Consider the following 21,968-nt stretch of genomic DNA (forward strand, 5'->3'; position numbering starts at 1 on the left):
TATTCTTAAAAATCGGTACCAAAACACTTTCTCCATTCCTCAGGCATCCTGTCACTTTCCAAGATGTCATTAAACAATCTAGTTAAAAACTCCACTGCCATTTCACCTAAACACCTCCATGCTTCCACAGGTATGTCATCTGGACCAACAGCCTTTCCGTTCTTCATCCTCTTCATAGCTATCCTTACTTCCTCCTTGCTAATCCACTGCACGTCATGATTCACTATCCGCACATCATCCAACCTTCTCTCCCTCTCATTCTCTTCATTCATCAACTCCTCAAAGTACTCTTTCTATCTGCTCAACACACTCTCCTCACTTGTGAGTACGTTTCCCTCATAATCCTTTATCACCCTTACCTGCTGCACATCTTTACTAGCTCGGTCCCTCTGTCTAGCCAATTGGTACAGGTCCTTTTCTCCGTCCTTAATGTCCAACCTTTTATACAACTCTTCATACACCTTATCCTTAGCCTTCGCCACCTCCCTCTTTGCCATGCACCTCATCTCCTTATACTCTTGTCTACTTTCTTCATTTCTTTGACAATCCCACTTCTTCTTCACCAACCTTTTTCTCTGTACACTTTCCTGTACTTCTTCATTCCACCATCAGGTCTCCTTGTCCTCCTTCCTCTTTCCAGATGTCACACCAAGTTCCTTTCCTGCCATCTCTCATACTAGCTCTGCTGTAGTTACCCAGCTATTCGGTAACTCTTCACTGCCACCCAGTGCCTGTCTTAACTCTTCCCTGAACATCACCTCACAATTATCCTTTTTCAATTTCCACCATTTGATCCTTGGTGCTGCCCTCACACTCATCCTCCTCTTCTTGATCACCAATGTCATCCTACAAACCACCATCCTAATCTGCCTAACTACACTTTCCCCTGCCACCACTTTACGGTCTCCAATCTCCTTCAGACTGGCCCTTCTACATAAGATATAATCCAACTGTGTGCATCTTCCTCCACTCTTGTATGTCACCCTATGCTCCTCCCTCTTGTTAAAATACATTTTCATCACAGCCATGTCCATCCTTTTCACAAAATCCACTACCATCTGACCTTCTGCATTCCTTTGCTTAACACCATACCTACCCATCACTTCCTCATCCCCTCTGTTCCCTTCACCAACATGCACATTGAAATCTGCTCCAATCACCAGTCTCTCACCCTTGGGTACAGTCCTCACCACTTCATCCAACTCGCTCCAAAATTTTTCTTTCTCATCCATCGCACACCCAACTTGTGGAGCATATGCACTAACAACATTCATCATTACACCATCAATTTCCAGCTTCATAAACATCACTCTATCCGACACTCTTTTCACCTCCAAAACACTCTTAGCATACTGTTCCTTCAGGATAATGCCTACGCCATTTCTCCTCCCATCCACACCATGATAAAACAATTTGAAACTGCCTCCGATACACCTAGCCTTGCTCCCCTTCCATCTGGTCTCTTGCACACACAATATACCATCCTTCCTTCGGTCCATCATATCAGCTGGCTCTCTTCCTATACCAGTCATACTGGCAACATTCAAAGTTCCGACCCTCACTATCACAGTCCTAGCCTTTACCTGCCTTTGGGCATGCCTTCCTCCTCTTCTCCTCCTTCGGGCAACAGTAGCCCAATTTCCGCCAGCACCCTGTTGGCCAACAGTACTGGTGGTGGTCGTTGTTAACCTGGGCCTCGGCCGATCCAGTATGTATTTCTGTACTGTTGTCTGCATGTATGATTTGGCAAAAGTTTACGCCGGATGCCCTTCCTGATGCAACCCTCCCCATTTATCTGGGCTTGGGACCGGCACAAAGAAATGCACTGGCTTATGCATCCCCAGTGGCTGGGTTGTATATATATAATATACACACACACACACACACACATATATATATATATATATATATATATATATATATATATATATATATATATATATATATATATATATATATATATATATATATATATATAGATGTATATATATATAATATATATATATATATATATATATATGTGTGTGTGTGTGTCCGTATATAGGTGTAGGCCTTAGATGAAATTGTGCCTAGGTGAAGGGCTTCATGGCACCCTCCCTCTGTGACCACATCCCCTCAGTGTTCTCCACATTCTAGCCCCCTCCCATAATATCCTGGTCTGCCCATATCATCCAGATTACTTTTGTCTTCTCCCTTGTCCGTTAAATACCAGGAGTTCTGCTACAAGTCACTTCTCTGTGAACTGAACTTGTGCAAAAGCTGCACCTATGAGCAGTAGCTGACTGAGGTTATTGTCATTGTGCAGTGTAGCAAGTTTAACATGAAGAGCCTTGCTACACAGTCAAACATGTGCCTGCTCTGTGCTGGAGAGTGGCTTTAACATTCCCTCAAGGGAGTAGTCCTTCTACTGTAGGATTATTTACCAAATTAGCCACTGTCCTTTCATTTGACCATTAGATTATACTGTGTAAACCAGTTACTTTGTACCCTAACATCATAGTGTCTGCATTCAGTAAATGAAAGAAGACCTGTTTTATTCTCTGCGTCCATGCTAATTACTGAGCAGCAGCTATAAACTAATTGTAACAATCAAAACACACTGTTAAATCCAAGACAAACTATGCAACCAACACTAAACACGCCGAAACAAAATGATACCATAACCAACCAATTCAATACCCACTTTCGACAGACAGTCATAAATGAACCAGGTGACCAGTCAAGCTCTTGCTCTCTCTACTCCATCAAATAACTTCCTGCTACAACTGCCCCTGAAAATGTATCTGGTGAATATCTTAAAATAGCATTTAAGGCTATTAAACATCCAGTCTCAGTTCTGATAAATCAATTTATGTCTGATAATAAAGGACCCTCACTATGGGGAAAAAAAGCATTCATTATTCCAGTGCACAAGGATGGAATCAGTACAGATCTTTCAAACTATAGGCCAATTGCCATGTTATCTTCCCTTTCAGAAGTATTAGAAAAATATATTCATACACAACTTCTCAACTATTTAATAAATAACCACCTTTTGTCATCAACCCAACACGGCTTTCTTCCTCATCATAGCACAACTACTGTTTTGTAAATTTTGTTAATGCTGTCAACACCTATAGAAATGCTGGAAACCTGGTCTACACCATCTTCCTAGACTTATGAAATGCTTTTGATACTTATTCCCATGAGACATTCTTACATAAACTCTCATCCCCAGGGCTCACTAACTCATCACTGCAGTGGTTTCTTGGCTATCTCTTAGAACACAAGTAGTGAAATGAAAAAAATTACTTCGCCTTCTTGTCAGCAGGTATTGGTGTCCCACAAAGATCTATACTAGGCCCCATACATTTCAACACATTCATCATTGGCCTTTACACCACTACAAAGAATGCTACCTTCGTTCAGTAGTCTGACTCGACCCTAATTTACTCTACCAAAAGTCTCTCTTTTAAGTCCAACACCTTATGCAACATTCCTTCTTATCAACTGAAACAATTCACAACTACTTCTAAACCCTAAAAAAATCTAAATTGCTGCCCTTTGCCCTAAAGCACATCTCTACCAGAGCAACCCTATTCGCTATCGCCTCTACTAACAACAGCATGATATAACAAGTAAACCACACAAAATTACTAGGTGTTGTCATAGATAACCAGTTGACTATAGTGTATCAGTTGTGGTTAAAAAAATAATCAAAAGCTAGGTACATTATAAAGAGTAAAACCCTACCTCACTGACATAGCCAGAACATGTACAGCCTCTACTTTCTTACTACCATTGTTCTTGTATACTGCCCCAAGCTTCACTAACCTTCAAATCTGAGCTGTGTTATAATAAAATAGCTAAGTTTGCAGTAAACTATAACAGTACAATGCACCACTGCTTAGCACTCAGAAAAATAAACCGGTTAGACCTACCACATCACCTAGGTCTTTCTCCAGTAACAACACACAGACTTCCCTATCAGATGGAATATTTTCCAGCCCTTAACAATATTTTATGCAACACTACCCCCCCCCCCCCCCCAAATAGAATTTTATGCTCAAGGAGAATCTCATATTACTATAATCAATTTAACCAAATCATGTATTAATGTAGGTGACAGTCTATATTCAGCTAGTGTTCCTAAATTGTGGAACCACCTCCTGCTAACACTAAAATACATTCAGAATGCAAACTCATGTAAAACTTCAGCTGCCAAATCAGTGGATCTGCTGTTATGTATTTCCAGGATAAATGCCACTTTAATCTTCAGGTTGACATATCATCAACCATTTCTCTTCATTCAGAATTCTATGTCCTAAAACCAATCTTCAGTACCTGCATAGTTCTACTAGCATTTCCAAGCCATGTCATAGTGACACAGCTTGCCATCCTGACTGTACTTCTAACAGAAACCTTACAACAATTATTTATAATTGTCTGAACATTCTTATTACTTGACCTCTTAACTATAGTATTATCATTTTCTACCCTACCGAGTTCCTTCCCTCAATGCCATTTCTTTGAATTTCTAAGCACTAATCAGAAGATCTATTTTTTGTTAACAAAACCACAAACACACTTCTTCAAATGCTTAATGTTCAGCATCTATTAAATATGCATGTTTTATACTGTAATAGATGTCTTTATTTCATATGAATGTAATCTAATTAGCATGCGTAATTATTAATGCATATTACTTAATATCAGTTCATGCAATTATTAATTGCATGTTTAAAAATGTTTGCAGCATGTTGGAGCTTTTTTCCCCTGGACCTCTGTTGAAAATGTTTTTTGACTAAATGCTGTCGGATAAACCTGCTAAACAAAAACAAAATAAAAATTAAATCCTTCTTTTTCATATATTTTGTCTTACTCTTTAGCTTTTACCTGCATCTTTTCAACACACCCAACTGACTCTTATGAAAAATAAATAAATGAATAACGGCCACACAATAACGCATCCAAATAACTGTCAACCTTTTACTTTGGTGTAAGAATCCAGGACAAATGCTCGAAACTGAGGACAGGTTTTAAATAATGCTCTTGCATACTTAGAAAGTTGCTAGAATAACAGTTTTTTCATTAGTGTTATGAAAGGTGGGACAGATGGGGTTTGAGTCGCACCTGAGTGCCACAATTAAGGGATCAATGGCAACTAAATGTGGTAGTTGATAAAAGGGTGTTTGAATCCCACCAGTGTCAGGCAAATATGTGGGGGATGGTGTCATGCACTGCCACCAAATATAAATAAACTGTCCCAGATGTCAGCAGAGGAATGCTATCCCAAGTCACACCACTGATGCCCACTAGGTTAAAGTGCAACTAAGAAAGTGTACAGAACTCAGTAATCAATTTACAAAATGCAGCCTGGCCCTAAGAGCACAAAGAGAATATTAACTGCTGAAAAAAACGTGTGTCAGTGCAGCTAAAAATACAGAAAACTAGAAATCCAACCAAAAGTATTGCTCATGTAGTGATCCCTTAAAGTAGAAACTCTGCAGTAGAGAAAATAACCATCCACTAGTAAACAAACTGGTTTTAGCACAACATAGACGGCAACAAGTAAATGGACTGATGCGGAAATAACACACAGCAAAGAATAAGGTTAAGTGCGTTCATCCTGTCCCTGTCGAGACTTTATCAGAACCTGTTTAATCTCAATTAAGAATAGTAAATTTATAAAGCTCTGACTGAAACACCTGTCTACAAAAATCCAATTGCAATACGTTACCATTGGGACTCTTATTAAGACAATTTTTTGTTTAAAATCATGTATCATATTTAATACAGTTGAAAAAATTAAAAAAAACTGTGTGCACCAGTTTAAAAAATGTTGTTGGTTTCTGTCTACTTGCTGTGTGTGTGTGTGTGTGTGTGTGTGTGTGTGTGTGTGTGTGTGTGTGTGTGTGTGTGTGTGTGTGTGTGTGTGTGTGTGTAGCAATTTTAAGGGATTGTGGTCTGTAACCACAGTGAACCTTTTGCCTTACAGCTAGGGTTATAGGTTTGGCAAAGCCAAAACTATGCCCAAATACTTCTCAGCTTTGGCTGCATAAAATTCATTCCTGGCTTAGAGTCTGTAACTTAAATACACAGTTGGATGCTCATCCATCAAGGAAACCTGGATAATTACAGCCCTCACCCCATGAATACTGCATTATTATCAGAACTAGATAATACAAATGTTGACCTCTCCCTGGCTTAAGGTGGCAAAGGTACCTACCAGTAAACATCTGTCATATCAGTAGTTAGTTATTGTGTATCTAAGGCTTCACCTATCTTGGAAACTGGGTAAGCACATGACTGTGGTTAACTGTTTTCATGTAGTTCACACAGAACCTGGTACTGCTACCTTTACTTGGCAGCAGTACCACTGGTGAGGCTCAGGGACTGACAGATTCCTGTATTACCCCAATCCAACATGTTCTGTATTTCCTCTGAGTTAGCCTAATTCTTTTATGCATCCATTTAGGAATTTGTTTGATGGGCCACTGGGGTCCTTTGTCTGCGTAGTGCACCTTGGCTCGCCAGTAAACATATCCCCAGATTCCTGTAATACACCTTGGATCTCCAGAAGCTAGCTAGAAGTTGGCTGTAAGGATATGGCTACCACATCCACCAAGGTATCAGACCAAGCCTCCCCTAGGATATCTATCTCCAGATCCTTGCTGGACACTGACTGCAAATATAAACTATTGTGGCCTACAGAAATTGTAGTAGCATGGTAGAGATTGTTTTTCTGTTTCCTGCCTGGCAACTTGACATTGTAGTTAATATCACTCACATTTTTCACAGTGGTGAATGGGCCCTCCCAGGCTACCTGCAGCTTTTTGTGTCTAACATGATAATTACCATCACCTGTTGTCCTACAGAATACTGTCAGGCTGTCCTGATATACCAGACATTTTGCTGTCATTGTCTGTGCCATGTGCTCCTAGGCCAGCACCATGAGCTCCTAAACATAGTCCTAAAGATTATGACATACTCTATAACTGACTGTTTATGGGGAACCATATTCACCCTCTCATTCATCACAAATTAAATCCATGGCCACCCCATATCTTCTGACTGTAGAGTAGCTCAAAAAATGAAACACTTGTAAATTCCTGGGCTACCTCTCTGTATGCACAATGTGGAAGGTTTTGTCCAACTTTCTCTTGAATTGTCATGTAAATGTCTTAACATGGTTTTCAGTGTGGAGTTTAACCTCTTCACTTGTCTGTGGATGGTTGTGGGTAGTCTTTAGATGCTTTACCCCACAACATTTCCACAAGTAGGCCATCAGGTATGACGTAAAAGTGGCGCTGCTATTCATCACTATTTCCCAGGGGATCCTACTCTGCTAGAAATATCTAGCAAAGCATTTGCCACCTTCTCTGCTTCATGGATTGTGCTCTGATCAAAACACCTGCAAGTATTTCAGATGTGATGACCTTATAGCCACATAACCACCTGTGAAAATAAAATATAATTTCTACAGTATATTAAGCCACAATTCATCTGTCTTTTTCTGTAATCCCTAAAGTTCTTTTTATACTTGTCTGGGCACATTGAAAATGCAAGTAAACATTCTTTCACTTTAGCAAAGGTCCTTTCAAAGCCCATTTTAAAGCTATTGAAATCAGCATCACTAAACTTAGAAGCCACATGCATTGCTGATGAACAAAGGAGTCTAAGATTTCACTCATTACCCTTAGCTAACTTGGTGCTGAATACACATAATTTCCAAGGCCCTTATGAGGCGATTCAAATCATCCCATCTTTGTACTGAAGAAAAAGATCTGTACTGACCTGGGCTTCTAGGATTTGGCTTTCTCCCACACTCATGACTTGTGTCTTTGATGAAGGATGTTCATCCCTTGCTCATGTAAACACTATACCTATTTTTCTTTTGCCTCCTGTTGCTATATTTTCTGTGCTGTTAAAATGTCCATACGTTTCATTTCAAGTGCCAGTCTGATTCCATTCAGATGTTAAGATCCTTCTGGGATGAAACAGATTACCCTTTGTGTGGCCCCTGCACACTAACAGATCCTGACAGGTTGCTTTCCAGATGCAAACAAAGCTGACACCATCTCATCTTTCAATATCTGAGCTTGCTGTTTTTTTTGTTTTGCACTCATGTCAGCTATGCTTTTGACACTTTAGCATAGTTGTTAGAGGCACTAATTTTCTGCCTGCTTTCCTAAACTAAACTGACTAAAAATAAAATAACTGCTGTACACAAACAAACCATTAGATTTTAACTTATGGCTAAGTGGGTGTACACATACCTTTTGGTAACACAGCTATTTTAAGCTAAATATGTCCAGTTCTAGCATCTTCACTAACTGCTCGCCAAAATGTCAGAGGCCATGACAAAGATGGGGTTTGAGTGCACTGCCGCCCAATATATAGAGAAGTTCCTAGCCTGCATCAGAGGAATGCTGTCTTGATTCCCACCACTTGTATTCAGCAGCCAAGTCTTTGATCTAACACTAAGGCTCCCTATTGCTTTTTTCTGTGAACCACAGTGTCTTCCAGTGCCCCTTACCCATGGTAATTGCCTCTCACACAAGTTATTTTCACATACAGACATACAATTCTCAAGGAAGTCTGGCAGAATTCTCCAATTCATCACAGCTTTCTTCTGGTACAGCAGTACTGCTACCACTCTGGAACTGGCCAGAGACCTCAGACATTAATATTTTCCCTGGTAGTAGGTTTATACAATCTAAGAAAGTGTAAACTGGGATTAACTAAAGAGCAATAATGTTCAGCCATGAGAGCTAAAAAGTGAATAAACTTTACGTGTACAGTAAGCCAACCATGTAACTACAGATTAAATATGCAGAGGAATGAAAAGGTGGGCATGGAAGAATAACACAACATTTAATTAAAGATACAGGAATGTTTAAAGAAAACTTCTGTCTTAAGATAAGTAGCAAATTAAGTTTAGTATTAGCTTAGCCTCAGATATGGGGCACTGCAGTAGTCTGGAGGGGAGACCAAGGCATTAACAATCAAGAGAGCTACTTCAGGAATTAAGTGCTTAACCATAGAGGTGTTTCTAATGCTGAAACAAGATGACTACACCATGGTTGACACCTGATCTTGAAAGGTAGCAATGAGTCAAAAATAATACCGATATTCCTTACCTTAACAAATTCTAGCATGCTGCCATACATACTATAGTTTGGTTGAGGAATAAAAGCCAAGTTTATATGTTTATAGATTTCTGGTCCTCAAGTTGTGCTCTGAAGCTTCATCACATCATTTCCTCCAGAAGGAGGCAACACCTTTGCCCAATGGTTCTTGGAATTCATAAATTCCAATGTCCTGGATCAAATAATCCATATTCCCACCAGGGGCTCCAATATCCTAGACCAGGTCATTGCCAACATGGGAAATCGATGCTCCACACCTATGGTCACCCCCTCGTTGGTCAGGTCAGACCATAAGCTAATCCACCCTTACATCCATATCCCACCCCCACCCCCCAGTAAGGAAACCTCCATAAAAAAACTTCTCCAAAGCCAACTTCATGCTACTCAAGTCAGAAGTTACAAACTTCATGACACCCATGCAGACGGGAACTGAAAGTTCGACTGCGGAGTCCTACACTAAGGCAATGTACGAGCACATCCACTCATGCATGAATTGTGCCATCCCAAATAGAACCAAGATGCTCTCCTCCAAAAAAAAGGAAGCCAATCTGGTGGTCCCCTGCCATAAACAAACTTTACAACAAAAGGAAGAAACTGTTGCAGAAAAGAGGAAAATCCCAGGATGCAAAAACTCCCTTACCAGCCTCAGTAAGTAGCTGAGATCCCTCATAAAATCCTCCAAAACTAGTTACGAAAATAAAATTGCTAAAGATTCCAAAGACAACCACAAGGCATTCTATAACTATGTCAAGAATCTAAATGGCAATGCTCAGATCTGCTCTGAGCTACAACAGAATGGCATTAAATATACTGATCCCAAGGATATTGCCAATATCCTGTCCGATCGGTTCAGTGCCAACCTCACCCCCCTCTCACCCCCTAAATGGCCCATCTCAATACCAGAAGATTGCCAAATTCCAGTAATAACGGCCACACAGGTAAAAAACGCACTCTTCATAGCTAAGAATACAGCATCCATGGGACCAGATGACATCCCGGGCTGTGTACTACATGAACTACAAAATGAACTGGCACCTCACCCAAGTGTTATGTTTAATAATACCCTCACTTCAGGCTTCATGCCCACTAAGTGGTGCACAGCTACAGTTATCCCACTCCACAAGGGGGGATCCACCTTGGATCCCGGGAACTACCGCCCCATCAGTCTGATGAGCCTGACCTGCAATGCCATGGAACTTATAAACAAAGACATTGGCAACCTTAAAACACTGGACCCCACCCAGTTTGGGTTCGTGAAGGGCCGATCTTGTCTCCTGAACCTGACTGACTTCTTCGAATCAGTCTCCAGAGCCATGGACGAGGGTAAGGCAGTCCACACAGCCTATCTGGACCTTGCCAAGGCCTTTGACACCATCCCCCACTCTGGAATAATAGATAAACTTACTAAGCTGGGCATTAATCCATACGTCACTCGATGGGTTGCCAACTGGCTTACTGACAGAACCCACACTGTAAAAGTAGCTGACTCCAAATCCAGTTCCAGACAAGTGACAAGTGGAGTACCTCAGGGTTCAGTCCTGGGACCTCTCTTGTTTGGCATCTACTTCTCTGAAGTACAGGCCAACACTAAGGGACTGTGGCTAACATAGTTCACAGATGACTGCAAACTGGGAGCCATTACTGAAACCTCAAATGATGTCGATACTCTACAATAGGGCCTTACAGAAACAGATGCTTGGTGCCAGAGCCATGGGCTCAAGATCAGTGACAAGAAATGTATAGTTATCCCCTTTGGGATAAAAACATGTACCTGTGAATTACTACATAGGTGGCAGTACACAAAACACCGAAAGTGTGATAAGAGACTTAGGGACACAGGTGGACAGTGGTCTCACCTTCAATAACCACATCATCACAACAGTCAGGAAATCCTTCTGTGTGGCACACCTCATCACTAAGGGCTTTTCATCCAGAAAAAAGGAGGTCATTGTCCCACTGTACTCATCCCTCATTAGGCCCATTATAGAATACAATGCCCCATTTGGTATGTACCTCTCAAGACATCTGCAACAACTGGAAAGGCCGCAGAAATACCTCACTAAAAGAATCACAGGCCTAAAGCAGATGCCCTATGCTGACCGCTTTAAAAAACTCCAACTATACTCTGTCACATATCATCTACTCCGAAGCAATCTCTGCTTAACATACAAGGCCATGTCAAACCCAGAGCTGTTGGACATGCTTCACTTAAAGAAATCCCAATCCCTCAGAGCCACACACTTCAGGGATCTAAACCTTATCATCACAATAAACAAAACATGCCTGAGGGATAGGTTCCTGACCCGGAGACTCCCCAGACTCTGGAATAGACTGCCCATACATGTCAAGCAGAGCACCCCTTTGGCCCTCTTTAAAAGGAACCTTGATGATTGGATGGGAGAAAGGAAATTCAGCCCGGGGATCACGTCAGTCACTCTGCTAGACAGGGGTCCAGGGAAGTAAACAGTATGGTAAGAAATAGCCAGGGAATTGTTATGGCTATGCTTGTATAGGCCTTAGGGCTGATAGTTTAGTACCAACCTATGAACATATATATAGTTTTGCTATGCAGCATCATTGGAATGAAATAGCAATCACAATGAATGTCCACTGTGTGATACACAGACATGTGGTAATGTAAGAGCAACTGCAGTTCAGTCTGTGTCTACTACTCCTAAATCTTTCTAATGTAAGTTAAAAGGTTGCTTAGAAGAGATGACGGCAACTGGGTGACAGACTGGAAGTGTCCACCCAGTGATCAGGTTGAAACTGGCTGGGGGCCTCCAAAATCCTAATACCAGCCCTGATTTCAGGGACCATAGGGGTATTACCCTTGTTGTGCACATGAATTTCAAATGTAGGACCCAGTACAACACATTTAATCTGGATTATAACAAGGAAGGCAATATTAATCAGGTATTTCTTAGTATTACTTCAGCTATAAGCAATATTAAATCATATCTGCACTTGTGGTCTGAAAAAGTCACCAGAGTACAAAATAACCCAATCTCGTTTACTACTGTTTTCTTTGTTTATCAATGACCTACACCAAATAGTTCCACAAGCTACATGCATTCAATATGCAGATGATTCCACACTCATTTGCTCAGCCACAACAGTACCTAATCTTCACTCCCTTACACAACACATATTTAACTCCGTTGAAGAATGGTTTTCCCAACGCTGTCTCCTACTTAACCCCAAAAAAACCAAACTCCTCCTCTTTACACCCTCCAGTAAATCTCCTCCTATAGACTTTACAATAACATCTAAAAATGGCACACCTATATCTCAAGACCTCACGACTAAACTATTAGGAATTACCATAGATAACAACCTTAACTTTGATACACATATAAACAACACCTTGAAAATACTAACAAAAATAGGCTCTCTCTACCGAATCAAACCTTTCCTCACTCCAGACTCTAGAATTACTATTGCTCAAACCCACCTTATCGCTCCCTCCTTTATGCCTCCCCATATTTACAAACCTATCAAAAAAATCTTCTGAAATTAGAGAACTCTTACCACAATATAGCAAGATTTGCTACAGGCAACCCATTCAAAACCCACCATTGTATCAATCTAAAACTACTAGGCTGGCTTGAATTTCAGCACCAGCTTAAAATCAATCAATTAACCATTGCCCATCAAATTCTGCATCAACCTGACAAAACACCTATACTATCTACCCTTATCCACCCCTACCATAACCTAAAATCCCTAAGATCTGCACACAAACTACTTGTAAATATTGATAAATCAAACAACAAAGGTGACTCCTCTTTTCCAACACTGTTGGAAAACATTGAACCTGCTCCTCTGAACTTACCACTATTCCCTCTAAATCTCTCTTCAAAAAGAAAATTAAACTCCACCTCAAATCTCAATGGATGTGCCCCTGCACTAATCCTGACTAATCACTCTATGCCATCAGACAAATCCCTTCATCATGAAACCCTACCCCCTCTTATCTTACTCACTCTCCTTTTCAACCTCCCCTCAAAAAAAATTTTTTAAAATGTAAAATTTTTTTATGATGTTAACTGTATAACCTGCTTGTATTTTTTTTGGCTCAATTTGTGTGTACTCTTTGCATATTGTTACCCTTACTTTCTTGTAATATCACAAATGTACTTCTTCTTAAACTCTGGAGCTTAACTCCTCGGGCCTCTACTGAAAATGGACATATATCTAGCTAGACTAGCCCGGTCAACAAATGTAAAATAAATAAATAAAAATAAAATACTTTAACCACTTGTTCTGGAAGAACATTGTACTCTGTGAAAAATCTAAGGGTTTAGTACAGTAGGACATTTTGTATCAGGTTGCTCTTCTAATTATGTAAAATCTGATGAAAGTCTATGATCCATATCACATAATAACCACTATGCAGAATACATAACAATGATGTTTTGGGATTTCTCAGAAAACCTATTTCTGCTAGCATACAGTCTCTTAGCCCTTTTCTCTATATGGGAAGGCTGAAAGAAGATGATGGGGCATTGTTTCTTACCATGTAAAACTTTTAAAATAGACATAGATTTTCTGTCTAACTCAAGTCATGACTTCCTTATTTTGGACTCCCAGTAGAGACAAATAAAAAATATACATAACTATAGTGAGCTAGGTATGAAAAAAAATCTATTATCAGAAATGTCTTAATAAAAATCATGTGCCATCACTTATATAACAATATGCTCACTATAAATTTGAGTTATACAAGCACACACACATGCACACTAATTTAAATACATCACAAAATTAGCACAGAGTACAAAAGGGGCCCCTTTGACTGATCCCTCATCCTGCTTTCTCACTGAAACAGTGCGAAAGATGCCCAGAGAGTAGTATCAATGAATGGTAACTCAGCCAACTGCAACTTAGCTAGTTACATACAATTCAGCAAGAGGTAGAGTAACTGAAGTGCAGAAAATAAACCTCTACCCTGAGCAATTTATTTGCAAGTTGCTTCTTTGAACCCTGTACTTCACAAAACAAATCAAGATATGTTTTTTGTGGATTCTTTAGACAAATGCCAATGTGAGGCCATGTTTTTCTCATTTTTAATAATTCAAATGTAATCAAAATAAAGTTTAACCAGAGAGTTTTTTTTAATGGTGGTGTGGTATAAAACACTGAAACATTTCAAGTTTGCACATGGTGATACAGTCTTCCAGGTTATATTTCTATGTTTCTAGTTGCTCTGCTGTTTCTCTTTCTCCTATGTTGTGCCTGGAAATAAATATAAACAAGGCTTTAGAAATACAAGCAATTTAAATAACTACATTAACTTCCGTGGTGGTGGTGCAGCGGTAGTGTTGTTGCCTCACAGCAAGAGGTTCTCCAGTTTGATTCTCGGCTGGAGTGCGGGGAGTGCCTTCGTTGTGGAGTCTGCATCTCCTCCCCATGGTTGGGTGGGCGTTCGAAAGACATGCGTAAATGGGCGTGCCTTTGTTGAAGGTTGAACGTCGAGCTGGCACCTCGGCATTCGTGAAAATCTACTGCCAATCATTAGTGGACCGGAGTTCCGCTGTGGCGACCCCTAACCAGGAAAAGCCGAAAGACAACAACAACATGCTAAGCACTTACAATCAAGTAGTTGAGCAAAACTCATCCTCTTTGCACTAACAAAAAGCTACAGTAATATTTCTGTACAGCTTTTAACAAAAAGCAGGACATCTAATCTCTGGAAAAAAAGCCCCCACCCCCCACCCCAAAATATTTGGTTTCATAATTTTTCTTGCTTTAAAATAGATGAAAAACAATTAAAAACTATTGGCTCAAAGCTGTAATCCGCCAAACAACTCAAACTAGTCTACTAAAGTTAATGGAAGTTTATGTACACAAAACTATCAGTTTTACAGCCTTTTCACAAGGTTATTTGAAAATCCACTCCAGCAGCAACAAAAAGTATCCAAGCAAAAACTTTAAGTTAATCCATTTTCAAAGAACATTTGTTGGGTAATACACAACACAAGGTTGTCTCCAGTTTCCTGCAATAAAGAGTCAGTGGTTTGAAATAACATGAAAAGGAGAGCTTATGAGCTAAGACTGCAAGTAAGTCAGAGATTATTACTTTCCAAGCTAAACTTTTTTTTTTTCCTTTGCTGGCAGAGCAGGTTTAGCTGCTGGTATACAGTTCTCACTGCGTCTGTGGTAACCTTTGCACACCCTACAATATAACATCCTCTTCAGGGATCGTTTTCCATAATATGATTTTCTCAACTTCAAACCCATTCAAGGAGGTCCCTATCAGTCACTTATACAGCACCCTATGACTATTGGCTGAAATCCTAGGTCATCAGAAAGAGATTAGATCCAATGTCAGACATCAATCACTCTTGGGAATACAGTGCTTTTAAAAGTTTAATGCACTGCGCAATATGAAACTTTTAGTTGCTAATTTATAGTACTGTGTTAAACAAGTTACAGCCATTAAAAAACTATGTATCTAATTACATGAAATGCAAAACAGGCATTAATATAATCCCAATGTAAACATTAATCATTTGTATGAATCTTTGCACAACTGTCTTCTGTATGCAGAAAAGAATAGAATGCCAAAAAGAAGTAAAAGCTAATCATAAACATAGCATGATTATATGGTTTCCTGCAGAATAGCTGGAAAATTCCTCTCAGTGACCTTTTTAAATCTCCTGTACCAGTCCTAGTCATATATGTTCCCAGTGATTTGTTAAATTTAATTTATTGTCATTTTACTACTTGGTTAGGCTTGATGTAAATGACCTCTCTGACCCATGCACCATGGCACTGAACTGCTGTGTGTGTGTGTGTGTGTGTGTGTGTGTGTGTGTGTGTGTGTGTGTGTGTGTGTGTGTGTGTGTGTGTGTGTGCATTCACCCCATAATTACTATTTCTTGGTCCCTACTTAAAGGGTTATACTTGCAGAGAACCCTCAATAAGTCAAAATGTTATAACTTTGTACACTATGTTTACTTAAAGGAGGTTTGGCTGTCATAATGCAATAGAACATGGGTCCCAGCCCAGGCAAGGTGTAACAGTAGGTGGCAATAAGGCACCCACTGCAGGAGACCTTCCTGAATATCAACAGATATAATGAGTATTCACTTCTCTATTATATCAACCTTCAACAAATTCTCATTACTGGGTTTAATATTTAGAGAGATCCCCAAGTACTTTTTCCCAAAATGCATAAACTAGACTTCTAAGCAAAATGTTAAAAGGACAGACATCTCAAAACTCGTTATTCATGTACTAGAGATCCAAGCTGTTCATACTGCAGTATCTGTTAAAGGTATTTTTAATGAACAGATTGTCAGAAGTACAGTAGTGGACACATTACTGAAACATGCATTACAGACAGACAATCTGTTGGTAAATATCCTGTCACTGCTTTAACCAAACGTATATACATCTTCTAGTGACAAAGAAAAAATGATACAGTAGGAATATATATGTCTGTGTATGTGTATATATATATATATATATATATATATATATATACACACACACACACACACACACACACACAGGTCTAGGACACATGCTCGACTAACATATGTCCGAATCACAAAACATCAAACACACATACACGAAAGCACTTAACATCGAAAAGCACTTCCGTGTATGCGTAGTTCAAAAAAAATATCTGGGTATGTGTTTTCCTGGTTCTGATTAAAGAAGAGTGACAATTACCTATCTGAGCTTTACTTGGAGTACCTTATCTACAGTACCTTTCACTAGAAGACTTAAATGACAAACGTTGGGTCTGTATATAACCCTAGGTATTTATGTCCCTTCAGCTGATTAATCATGTTGAACAGATATTTAAGTGACATCTGGCAAATTTTGTTGAGTAACCCCCCCAAAGGAGAATGCATATCAAAGTGGCAAAATACAACAAAAAATGAAAAAACTGTAATAAAATGAAGAAAAAATACTACTTTAATTAGATCTTTTGACTATACCAATATGAACTTCAGACAACTACATTAAACATGCAATTAAATAACATTATTGCAAAACACAACAGAATCAAATAATAAAATATAATAATGGGTTAGAAATAAATTGAAGAGTTATAGGTATATTATCAAAAATATATAAACTGTTGAGAAAATTATAACTCTTACCTGCTAGTCAAAAACACAATTTATTTCTGAAACTAAGAAACAAATACAGATTGTAATAACAAATAGAATAAGTAATAAAAACATTCTTAATGCTAAAAAATCTATGGACACTTCAAGTTAAGGGCTAAAAGTTTTTAATACTATTACACCAATATGTTCATTTAACCTAAGTAGTCTATCACTATCAAATAAAGATTCCTTAATGTTGCAACATGTTGTGGTATGCTTAAATAGTGTGTTGCTTTTATTTGTAAACACTTTCAGAAATCCTCTTTTTCTATTGGTTTAACCCACATAGAAACAAGAACATGTAGAAGACGTTGCTGCACAGCCCAATCCTAAAGAATCACAAGTAAAGTGACCAGGTTAACGCTACAGATGTTTCCATAGGTGGCATATATAAATAAGGACTATTACTAACATATTGATAACAATATATAAAACAATAACTAAGAAAAGAATACAGGAAAATAACATACCAAATGGAAGTAGGTTAATTACAAAAGCCATAAGAGAAAAAGAAGTTATGTACTCACCATAACGTTCCATGTGAGTTGTCCATCTCGTCTTCATTCTTTACTGATGGGTTTGGAACCGATCCTCGGTTCCAAGTTAGCCGCTTACTACAGCTTGAGGTCTCAAACCAGCTCATGGCTCCATCCCTATCCCATGATGCAACAGGTCCTACCTCAGATCTTGTTTGTTAATAGCCTATAATACATTGTAGATGAAAACTTATAATTTAAAGAGCCTATATATATATATATATATATATATATATATATATATATATATATATATATATATATATATATATATATATATATATATATATTAAAGAGGCACAGACCAGGGTCAAGTTGCTGAATTTAGCCAAAGATATAAATGGGAAATTCTAAGTCTTCCAGGAGTACTCCAAGGCTGGGGGTTGGAGGGTGGGATGTAAGAATGAAGATGAGATGGACAGCTCACATGGAACATTATGGTGAGTACATAACTTCTTTATGTGTAGCTGTCCTATCTCGTCATCATTCTTTACAGATGGGATAGCGTCCCTAGCACCATCTTTCCTGGGTGTCTCATAGGAGTATATTCTTTAGAACAGTGGAACCAAGAGTCCCTGTCCCTGGAAGCCATTTCTACTTTGTAATGAGTTATGAATGTATGAGGCCTTGACCATGTTGCTGCTGCACATATGATGTTGAATGGTAGTCTTGCCTTAAAGGCCTGTGACGTTCAGACAGATCTAGCTGAATGAGCCTTCATCTTGTTCGGCAACCATTTGTCTACTGACTGGTAAATAAATGACATACAGTCTGATAACCACATGGATAGAGTAGGTTTGGTCACAGGTAGGCCTTTCCTGTTTTCTGAAAAGGAAACAAAAAGTTGATCCGATTTTCTATGTTCTTTTGTCCTATGGAGATAAAAACGTAGTTGTCTGTGGACGTCAAGCTGATGAAGCATGTATTCTGCCTTATTGCCATATTTAGGAAAGAACACTGGGAGATCAATGGATTGGTTTAAGCTGAAGTTAGAGCATACTTTAGGTAAAAAGGAAGGGTTAGTACGTAGTGATACCCTAACCTTCTGAAAAGTCAGATATGGTTGCTTTATTGTTAAGGCTTGCAGTTCAGAAACTCTTCTGGCTGATGTTATAGCTATGAGGAATATGGTTTTCCAGGATAAATACTTCAGATCACAGGATGAAGCTGGCTCAAATGGAGGAAGAATTATCCGAGACAGTACAAAGGACAAATCCCAAGGTGGAAGAGGTGGTCTAACAGGTGGCCTCAGTAAATTAGTGCCCCTTAAGAATGCTTTTGAAAGTTTGTGAGACATGACGTTAACTCCATTATACCCAATATGATAGTTCAAGATAGCTGCCATTTGTACCTTGATCGTTGCTGCAACTGCTCCTTCTTGAAAAAGTTTGGTCAGAAATTCCAAAATACACGCCAATGGTGCAGAATATGGATCAATTGGATTGTTAGCAGCCCATATAGAAAATCTCTTCCATTTACTTTGATAAAGTTTCCTAGTGGACATCTTGTGGGAAGAAATCAAGATGTGCTGTACTTCTGGAGGAAGATTATATAGCCTGGCTATATTGGGAACCGGAGCAGCCATGCTGTCAACTTTAAGGATTAAAGAGATGGATAAAGACTCCCCGACGAATGTGTCAGGAGATCTGAAACTGGGTCCAGAATCCATGGGTCTTCCACTAGATGAGGCTTCAGGAAAGGAAACCAAATCTGTCGAGGCCAGTAAGGAGCTATCAGAATTAAGGTCTTGCCCAATTTGCTGGCTTTCTGAAGGAGCTTGGGAATCAAGGGAACAGGCAGGAATGCATAAAGGAGTCCCGGAGGCCAATCGTGTACAACTGCATCCCTGGGAAGTTCACCTGGAGGGGGCAATCAGGGCAAAGTAGCTGCTGCATTTTGCGTTCTTGGCTGAAGCAAAAAGGTTGCAGCAAGGCTGGCCCCATCTGTGGAAGATCCTTTCCATCATCTCTTTTTTCAGAGACCACTCATGCGGCATGAGAATGGCCCTGCTTAGTCTGTTGGCTATCACTTTGGTTTTCCCCAGGATGTGCATTGCTATCAGAAACCGTTGGGAGGATGTAGCCCACTGCCATACTCTCAGGGCCTCTTGACATAGGGAGTAAGACCTGGTTCCTCCTTGTTTGTTTATGTACCATACCACTGACATGATGTCTGTCTGTATTGCAATAGTACCTGTCGGAAGAGAGTCTTGAAATGCCTGCAATGCCAAAAGCACCACTCTCATCTCTAGTACATTGATATGCAAGTGCTCCTCAAAATCCTGCCACGTACCTTGGGCTTTTCTTCCCTGATAATACCCCCCCCCACCCTATCTGGTAAGCGTCCGTGGTCACTGTGGCCATCGGGGAAGGGGGGATGGATGGGTACGCCCATCGTCACCTGGTAGGAATAAAGTCACCATTGAAGATCTCTCTTGCAAGCTCCCGTCAGAATTATTGGGTGTTATAGAGGAAGGTTTTGCATGGACCATTGTGGAAACAGCATCCACCGTATTCTCATATGTAGTCTTGCAAGTGGAACTGCAATTATCGCTGCTGCCATTGTACCCAGTCCCTTCATGACTGTTCTCGCTGTTGACCTTGACTTGTGGAGAAGGACCTGAACCTGTTGCCGGAGAGACTGAATTCTGTCTATTGGTAATTGGAAAGACATGTTTGTTGTGTTTAGCTCTGCTCCTATGAAGACAATATGTTTTGATGGCAATAAGGCAGATTTTTCGTAGCTGACTGAAATCCCTAACCGGGCGCAAAGATTTAGTGTAGCGTCTCTCGCCTATATAAGCAGATGCTCGGTGGTGGCAGTTAGGAGCCAGTCATCCCGGTATGGAAACACTCAGAATCTTAGACGCCTCAGGTGAGCCGTGACTACTGCCACACATTTGGTAAACACTCTGGGGGCTGATGTGAGTCCAAAGGGCAGAGCTCGAAAATGGAAATGACTGGCTCCCAGCCGAAAGAGCAGATGACTCCTGGATGGCCTGTCCACTTTGATGTGGAAGTAAGCATCTTGGAGGTCTATAGAGCACATACAATTGTCTTTGCCTAGAAAGGGAAGTATCGACTGTAAAGTGACCATCTGGAACTTCGTCTGTTTTACAGATTTGTTGAGTTTGCTGAGATCCAGAATGGGTCTCCAGTCCCCTGTCATTTTAGCACTAAAAAGAACCTTGTGTAAGTTCGGGATCCTATCTGGTCTCTGGGGACTGACTGGATTTGAATTTCTATGACTGCTTGTTCCCTGAGATTGGGTGGAACATCTGGGATTCTTTTTGGAATGGCAGGGTTTTTCACAAAGGGAATGGAATAACCTCTGGATATTTCTGTGTATACCCACTTGTCTTTCGTTATTTGTAGACAGTCCTGTGGGTAACAATGATAGTTGACCCCCGACTGCCTCCAGAGAAGGGCAGATGGGCCTCCTGTCAGGAGCGCTGAAAGGATCTACCGAAAAAAGCCACGCCTTCCGACAAATCAAATCCATTAACTCGTCGAAAAGCGGAGTCACCCAGGAGGCCGAAGGTCGAGATCCAAAGGTTTTCAGGTACATGGACTCCTCCTCAGAAAGGGAAAGGAGCTTCCAGTTGCCTCTCTGTCTAAGGATCTCCAGGATGTCTGCAAAGGAGACATACTCAGAGGGCGACCCTTTTGACTCCTCGAGTTCCATGTCAGATGTGATAGACTCATCAGGGGAGTCCACATCCTTCCTCTTGCAAACTCTCTTCCTAGGAATCTCTTCAGTGGGACCTTCCGGAGAGCCCTCGGAAGATAGGATCTCACCCACTTGGGCAGCCTGAAACCCTGGATCTCTATGCTTGGGAGGAATCGTGTGAGTGGAAGCTAGCACCAAAGCTCTAGGGGACAAAGCACCCAGTTCCAATAGGTGGGATGTCTGAGGGGACAAAGCTCTCCTCATGGCCTCGAAAACCCCCTTCCCATGACCCGACAAATCCAATGGTTCCAAAGAATCAGAAGAACCCCTCAGGACCTCAGGAGTCGGTTCACAGGCCAAGGTGGGGGACAAACTCACCTGAGCCAAGGCACCGAGAGGCAAAGTCAGAGCCGAAAAGGATTCAACTCGACTACCCCTCTCGGACCTGACCGGTGATTGTCGGCTCCCAGAAGACCCCAATGGATCCGAGGTAATCTGAGTGG

At 40.3% G+C, this 21,968-nt stretch overlaps 1 protein-coding gene across 1 annotated transcript in view; it reads right to left on the reverse strand.

The window, feature by feature from the left end:
• SYNJ2 (synaptojanin 2) overlaps positions 1-21,968 on the reverse strand; it is a 1,514,156-nt gene that overhangs the window by 1,118,349 nt on the left and 373,839 nt on the right. The gene's annotated exons all lie outside the window — the stretch shown is intronic.

The sequence above is a fragment of the Protopterus annectens genome, chromosome 1.part0 (genome assembly GCF_019279795.1).
Source record: "Protopterus annectens isolate FY-2018-M chromosome 1.part0, PAN1.0, whole genome shotgun sequence".
Lineage (NCBI taxonomy): Eukaryota > Metazoa > Chordata > Ceratodontiformes > Protopteridae > Protopterus > Protopterus annectens.